The sequence below is a fragment of the Leuciscus leuciscus genome, assembly GCF_965113295.1.
Source record: "Leuciscus leuciscus genome assembly, chromosome: 17".
NCBI lineage: Eukaryota > Metazoa > Chordata > Actinopteri > Cypriniformes > Leuciscidae > Leuciscus > Leuciscus leuciscus.
In genome coordinates, this window is record NC_138741.1 from 35,759,892 (window position 1) to 35,767,849 (window position 7,958).

The 7,958-nt window shown below is 40.6% G+C and overlaps 1 long non-coding RNA gene across 2 annotated transcripts in view; it reads left to right on the plus strand.

The window, feature by feature from the left end:
• LOC309479505 overlaps nt 1–2,496 on the plus strand; it is a 7,030-nt gene extending 4,534 nt beyond the window's left edge. The window contains exons 3-4 of one of the 2 annotated variants that reach the window (XR_014199241.1): nt 1,034–1,083; nt 2,140–2,496. This is a non-coding gene — a long non-coding RNA (uncharacterized lncRNA). The remainder of the gene's footprint in view (nt 1–1,033; nt 1,084–2,139) is intronic. The other variant, XR_014199242.1, reaches the window with a different exon arrangement.
• The last annotated feature ends 5,462 nt before the right edge of the window (nt 2,497–7,958 follow it).

Below are 7,958 nucleotides of genomic sequence, written 5' to 3' on the forward strand. Positions count from 1 at the left end.
TAGGCATGTTTAAGATTTCATCTTTAATATGAATTAGTTTGTCTGAATTAGTTTGTCTGAATTTTTCATAGTTTTTTCTTGTATACTTTTAAGTTCCATTTATTTGGTGCTTTGTTCAATCTCAAACCATTATTTTATTTTTATTATTAAGATATCTGCACAAGAGTTAACTGTAATCTGGGCAAACATTAAACTTTGCTGAAATGAAGCGTCTCGCTTTGGTCTACACTGGAAGTGTTCTGTTTGCTCTGCTAAACTACATTTACTAAAACTCAAACTAAATAAAATAAAAACTAAATAGAAATGTGTTTGCAAAATAAAAACTAAACTAAAACTAACAAAACCATTAATGAAACTAACTAAAACTAAACTGAAATTTAAAGCAAAACTGAAAACGACATTAAAATAAAAACTAATTTAAAAAAGCAAAACTATAATAACCTTGATTCGCACTCACACTCAATCACACACTCCCACTATCTCAAACACTCTCACTCACTCTCACTCATACTCTCACACATTCACTCACACTCACACTCACACACACACTCCCACTCTCTCACTCACACTCTCACACACTCACTCACACACACACTCTCACACTCACTCACTCACTCACTCACTCACTCACACTCACCCACACTCACTCACTCACACTCACACACTCACTCACACTCTCACACTCTTTAACTCACACTCTCTCACACACACTCTCACTCACACACACACACACTCACTCACTCACACTCACTCACTCACTCACACTCACTCACACACACACACACACTCACTCACTCTCACACTCTCTCACACACACACTCACTCACTCACTCACTCACTCACTCACTCACTCACTCACTCACTCACTCACTCACACACTCTCACACACTCACTAACACACACACACACACACACACACTCTCACACACTCACTCACTCACTCACACACACACTCACACACTCTTTAACACACACACACACACACACTCACTAACTCTCTCACACTCACTCTCTCTCTCTCTCTGTCTCATAGAGCAATTGTATAAAACGTGGCATGCAAAAAAAAAAAAAAGATATGAAGAGGTGAGACCTAACACACACACATGCACAAACACACAACTTACAGTTTTTTTTTATTCGCTTTGGTACTATTTTCACAAGTCAGGTGTACATTTTCACAACTCTTAGTGCAAAAATCCAAACTGATCACACGTGTAACACAGCTAGTCATTCTTTCAAAACCTGATCTCATGCTTTCATTACAGTTATACACATTTCAGTCCACATAAGCATAGTTTCAAACACAAGATTATTGTAATATGTAATGAGAACATTTGGTTTAATCACAGAAACACAACAGTATGATCTTATTTCAATTTAGTACTTTTAACAATCAGTTCATCCAACAGCAAACAATGCAAGATACATGTTTCAAATCACAGTTGTTGCTGAATTAATTACAGTAATACAGGCTATGCCACATTAGAAGTAATCGAATCCATAATGTTTGTAATAGTATCTATCCAGTGTGTTATCAAAAGGTGTGATGAAGTACAGCCATGAGGTTCTGTGCTAGAACAGAGTTTGCTGGCAATACAGTAAATGATTTCACTCTATACCATTTGACTGAATCTATACAGTAGTGGACCTTTATAGATGAAGGTTGAGTTACAGTAATTCGGCAGTCTCTACCATGGTAATCTGTTTACAGTATTGTAATGCATACTGTAAAATGCTGTATTTGATGCCATCTGTCTCCCTTCTACTGATGCATCAGTCATTGACTGTTTTCTCTCTCTCTCTCTCTCTCTCTCTCTCTCTCTCTCTCTCTCTCTCACACTCACACTCACACACACACACACACACACACACACACACACACACACTTGCTATGATCTTAACATTTTGAAGATTAGTTTAAATTTGTTTTTTAAATGTGTTTGCTTAGAGAGTATGATATGGGCATAAACGGTAAATAATCAGATGTTACATATTTTATATGCATTAAGTCTTCCTCGTGTTCAAACTCAGATTGTACAAACAAATTTACATCAATATCCTGTACCAGTGTGACGTGTGTATGTGTGTATATATATACTTTTTATATATAGACTTTATTTTTGTGTTTGTCTATTGCAGTTGATGCTGCTGACAGATTTCTCTCTGCATGACAAAAGTGAGGAGCAACGACTTGATGCTTTTCTTCATCAAACTCTTAATGCGTGTCTTCCTGAGTTCTGGAGTTTCTTCAGCTCCTGCTGTTATCATGGCCAAAACTCTGGTGGAGAGAGAATCAGAAACCGTTGAAGCCCACTGACTCGTCTGAGTTGAAACTAAAAGGGAGTGAATTAAGGCACATGCATTCTCTTATTTACAAAGTTACAACTGTTCAATTTCTTTAGCACTTGAATTTTACGGATTAAGTTTCAGCCTTTAAAAGTTCAGGCTGATTGAATTTGACATTTTTATGTCTGCAAATAAAAGTTGACTTTTTAAGCTGTCTCGTGAGCCGTTTCTAAATCATCATCGTCAAACCGAATGGTTACAATTCATTAACATTACCATTAACCATTTATAGTAGGGGTGCGACGGTAGGTACATGTATTCGTCCCGAAATGTACGGTACGGACGTCACTGTTCGGTGCATACAGTCACACGACGAATACATCAAAGCCACTAGATGGCTGTAAGTGTATGGCATTAAAAATGGCATTTAAGCATTAAATTAGATTTGAAGATGGCTGCAGAAACCCTGCTTAGATTTAAAACACAAGCACTGATGTTTTACAATAAAAAGTGAGACAATGATAACTAATTTGTGTCAGGATTGCACATTAATCAGAGAAATAAAGTGGTATTTACCGTTATTTCACAAAAAAAGACAAATGTGCTTATTCAGTCGCATATATTTGTTTATTTGTAATCACACAGAACATCACTGGGGTTGAAAGTATGCACATAAAAATAAAAAATAAAGAGCTACATTCTTATGTGTGCATTACGTTTGATCATTCAATGATCATTTCTTTAATTTTTCCACCAAGTTATATGATCTGAGGAGCTTTGAGCACCCTCTCCAGTCCCAATATAGTGTTATTTCAGCCAGAGCAACCGATGGATCTCCCAAACCCTGCTAGAGTTTCTCTCTCATGCCACTCGGAGTGATGATGATGATGATGATGATGTGGAGTCTGAAGCTCACGCGCATGAATCAGTGACAGAAGTAGAGTTGTTTCAGGAGGGATGTATGATTCTGTCTTCAACTTTGAAACGAAGTCTGTCCACAGTGGTGATTAAGACTCTTTGGTGGCCCTGGCCACTGACACCTAGAGTGCCATAAAGTCTTTGTTAAAGCGTTATAAGCCATGAACCGAAGCTGCAAAAACAAACAAGTCACAAATGTCCGGATGTTAAATCTGTGACACTCAGAGTTTTGTGCTGAAGTGGCTGGAATCACTCATGCTTCATAAACTCTACTGGAAGTCTAAAACTACACTAAAAAATGTTATGTTTTTGATTTACGCATTTCAAATAATAGTAAAATTCCATCAAATTGAATTGAATAATCCTTACATAGAATTGTAAATGAGTAAAAAAAAAAAAAAAAGATGCAGAAAGGGAAGAGGTAAATGAATATAAAGGAAGGCAATAATAAAACTGCTGATTACAGGAAGTACTCATAAAACTCAAAACTCTAATATGCAAATATTTTATAAGAAGTGCTTGTGTTGAAACAGGAGAGAGGCTGTTTACTGATGGATCAAATGATGGTTCGTGTGACTGGGATTTTAGGGGAATTAATAAACATATTACAGGTTCTCAGTGGGACACACACCTGTTTGTCATGAGCTATGTAGCGCTTGTACTGAATGTGTTTATATTTCTTTTGTTGGATAATGGTTTGAATCTTATACTGTGGACAGTGAGAAGAACTGATTATGGGATACATGAGGGTCTTTATGCACTGATTTCAGTGTTTCAAGTACTTTATAATGTTGAGATACTGTTGATGTTGAAGTCAAACTCGTGCTGGTAGAAATCTAGAGAAAACTGATGAACTCTTCAATCAAATGCTCCAGAAGCTCCTCAATGTCAGCTAGAAAACACACACAAATCTCACAGAGTAAACCAAATAACACAGATTATCTTTCTCAGGGGTTTAGTTACGGTCTCTGCCGATCTTCTTCCAGATTAAAGCTCTTCAAGATGTTTTGTGATGTTTCTGGTCGATGCTCACAGAAGCTTCTGGAAGTTTCCCGTCAATAATGTTCCTCGTCACTGAAGAAGAAACAAGACAGACACACACACACACACGCTGAGAAACACATTATGTGCCAAATGTTCATTAAAGTAAACAAAATACTGTTGTTGAAATGATTGTTCTTCCCCGAGAGAACGAGTGATGGATCTGGGTTTGCTGAATGGGGTCTTTTGTTCCACAGAAGAAAGTTGCAAACTTTGGATAAAATCATCTTACCTTCTTATTCTACTTACCATCATATTCATCTGTTTCTCTGCGTGTATTTAACCTACCTTTTACAAAGTTTTCCATAAATATTCAGACTTAACACTGGATTAAGCACAAAAGAAACTGCAGACTGACTGAATGTGTCATTAAGAAGGTCTCGATACGAGACAAGATGTCAGAATAAGAGCCATTGTGAGGGAATGAAATATTTGCAGTGAAATACAGTTTCTTTTCCCTTTTCCGTTCACAGTGAACTTCACACCAATGAAATCGATCAGCATTAGGCAAACCACATCAGACTGACTGCTGTCCAAACGTGTTCTGAGTTACAGACTGAATCAACCATTACAAGGAGTTTTCCAACTGTAGATTTCTCAATAACTGACACAACGCAGGATAGGTTTAACAACCGAACGTGTTTCGTCTTTTTTATTTTGTTTCTCCTGTTCTACACTCCCGCCGGTCCAACCGGACCACACCCACCTTCCCATGTAACCCCAACCTTAAAGGGCTAGCAACATTTATCAACTCTACATCCCTTCCCTTAAGCTAACATTCACCAACTGAACATGTGAATAAGGATAGTATAACATGTAATATATAGAAAGGGTATCCTTAACCAGTGAGATAGTCCTGATAACGTGGGTTAGGACGGCTAACTCTCCCTGAACGAGTCACTACAGGCTGGGCAGTTGCAGCAACATCACCAGTGGCAGGTGCTTCGCTCTGAGATGGTAACACTGTAGATGACAGGAGGGTTGTAAGAGGTCACGCTGGTGGAAGTGGTCTATAATCATCTTCTGAACATTCAGTGGGCGCAGGCTCTTGAACACGGAGGAGGAGACGTCGATTTCTTATGTACTGTCTGCCCTGAGAGGTCCCCACATAGCTGTTAGGTTGAGCAGCATGGCCCTGTACAACTGCCAGTTTGTCGAAACCGCGAGCCATCTGCATCCTTACTGTCTGACCCTGTTGTAAGGGTGGAAGGGTGTGGGCATTGCGGTCATAGTATGCTTTGCTTTCCTTTCTCCTCCTGGTAAGCACTGCCTTGACGTTGCAGCATACAGAGGGCATCAGTCTGTCTTTCAGCTCAGGAAGAAAAGTTCTCGTACGCCTGGAGAGGAGCAGTTGGGCAGGTGATGGCAGGTCAGCGCGTGGAAGGTTACGCAGGTGGAGTAAAGCAGCCTGAATCTATGGCACTTCTCGAGCAGATGCTTGGCGGATCGCACTGCACGCTCTGCCATGACTTTCCCCTTCATTGCTTCAGTGCTCTTTTCAGATTGCTCATATAACAAGCATACATTGGCAGCTGTTTCCGCACACCGTCACTTTCAATCCCGCAGACTATGCGGTCACGTATTAGCTCGTCATTTAAAGTTCCAAAGTCAAATTTTTTTGCGAGTAATTTTAGTGTGGAAACATACGACTGAATGGACTCACCAGGTTTTTGATTAGTCATGTTGAAGACGTGTCTGTCCATTATAATGTTCTTTGTAGGCAAGCAGAGTTCAGCAAACTTCTGCAGTAATACATCGGGATCTTCTCTGTCCTCTCCCTCGGCAAATGTGAAAGCCTCGGATTTCTCCACCGCGTCGGGGCCCGCTAAATTCAGCAGAGTGTACGCCTACACCTTCTTCAATTTGTCTGATAGACCAGCATTGCAATATATGCGCCATTCTTTTTCGAATTTGCTCCAGTTGTCAGCAATGTGCTCGTCGAAAATTAATGGATCAATACGGCGGAGACCTTGTGCCATGTTCGATCACTTCTGACACCATGTAGATTTCTCAATAACTGACACAACGCAGGATAGGTTTAACAACCGAACGTGTTACGTCTTTTTTATTTTGTTTCTCCTGTTCTACACTCCCGCCGGTCCAACCGGACCACACCCACCTTCCCATGTAACCCCAACCTTAAAGGGCTAGCAACATTTATCAACTCTACACCAACCTAACAGCTAGATCTCAAGAACCAGGGGCGTAGCACCAAATGTTGGGCCCCAGTCACAGAACCAAGGGGTGGGCCCCTCACAACACCATCAATATATCTTTGTGGGGCCCCCCCTTCGCCAAGGGCCCGTTACTCAGTTCCACTATTACCCCCTGTCTGACGCCCCTGTCAAGAACTGTCAGGAACTTTCTGGAAAACAGTCCCATCACATTCGCTCTTGAAGATGATAGATGAAAGACGACGATGCAAACTGAAGGATCTTCTGTTGAACTTCAGTGATACTGAAGTTTGTTCAAACGGCTGTAGTTTCTGAAGCCAGTTTATACAGACATACTGGACCAGAGAAGTGTCACATTCAGTCATTTGAGTACAACATTAAAATATAAAAAAAAAGTTATATTTTTCCTTAGTTATTTTTTTTCTTTTCATTCGTTATTGATTAGTGATTATTCATTTCCATCTTTCCTCAGTTTCCTCGACTGCCTGGATCTCACCGCATTATATTATGTTGTCATCGGCTTGTTGAGCTGCTCTGGTCAAACGCTGAAATCCTCTGAACTCCCGAATCACACCACATCCAATTTGGTTCACAGCTGAAATCAGGTTCATCCAGCTAAACTCAGATGAGAACACTTCCACCAAGTGAAGTACACCTGAACCGATCATGTTTGCTGTCGAAAAGAGCTGTGCGATGAGCCGTAGCTTTGGAGAAGACGAGCATTGAAATCCAGCTGAAACCAAACCACTGACACAAGCAAACCACTGGAGTATCTGTGAAACAGACAAAGCTGGCCGGGTTACAGGTGTTTCAGGTATAGAGTCCGGTAAAGGCATATTGAGCTCAGTGTTATTATCGAGGAGAGATCGCTGGATCTGCTGTCTGATGCTTCAGTTCTCGGAGAGTCTCAGCGAAGAGAAGGAGATCGTCGGTGAAGGAGAATGAGTTCCAATGGCAGAAAGCTGCTTTATAAAGCGTTTCCCTCGGCTTCTGCAACGTGCTTTCATTGCGCAGACTGTCCTCGCCCAGTGTTGCCAGATTGGGACAGGGATTTCCAGCCCAAAAGCTCACCAAAACCCGCCCACTCGGAAATCCGCCCAAAATCCGACTCCCCGGAATAATCGCACTTCCCCTCGCGAGTTTAAATCGCGTGCCCTTTTTTCACACAGCAATCACCCAGATCCTGCATGGAAGCTTTGAACAGAAATTAACAGAAAGTGAACTAGTGTGGATAAAAGATGCAAAGAACAAACACAAACACAAACAAACAGAAAACATGGCAGATCGATTCAAACCATAAACTTCGACGGGTAAGGAATAAAGCTACCAGCAATCAAAACAAAACTGTTAATTTCACTTAAAGGACAAGTTCGGTATTTTACACTTAAAGCCCTGTTTTCAGATCGTTTCTGGTGAAATACAATGGTTAAGAAGATTGAAATTTGGACAAATGCTGCTGGCCCGAGAATTTTCGGTTTCTGTGGTAGCACCCCCCCACCTCCACAATGGTTGCATAGGTGCACTGGAATAATCCTTCCT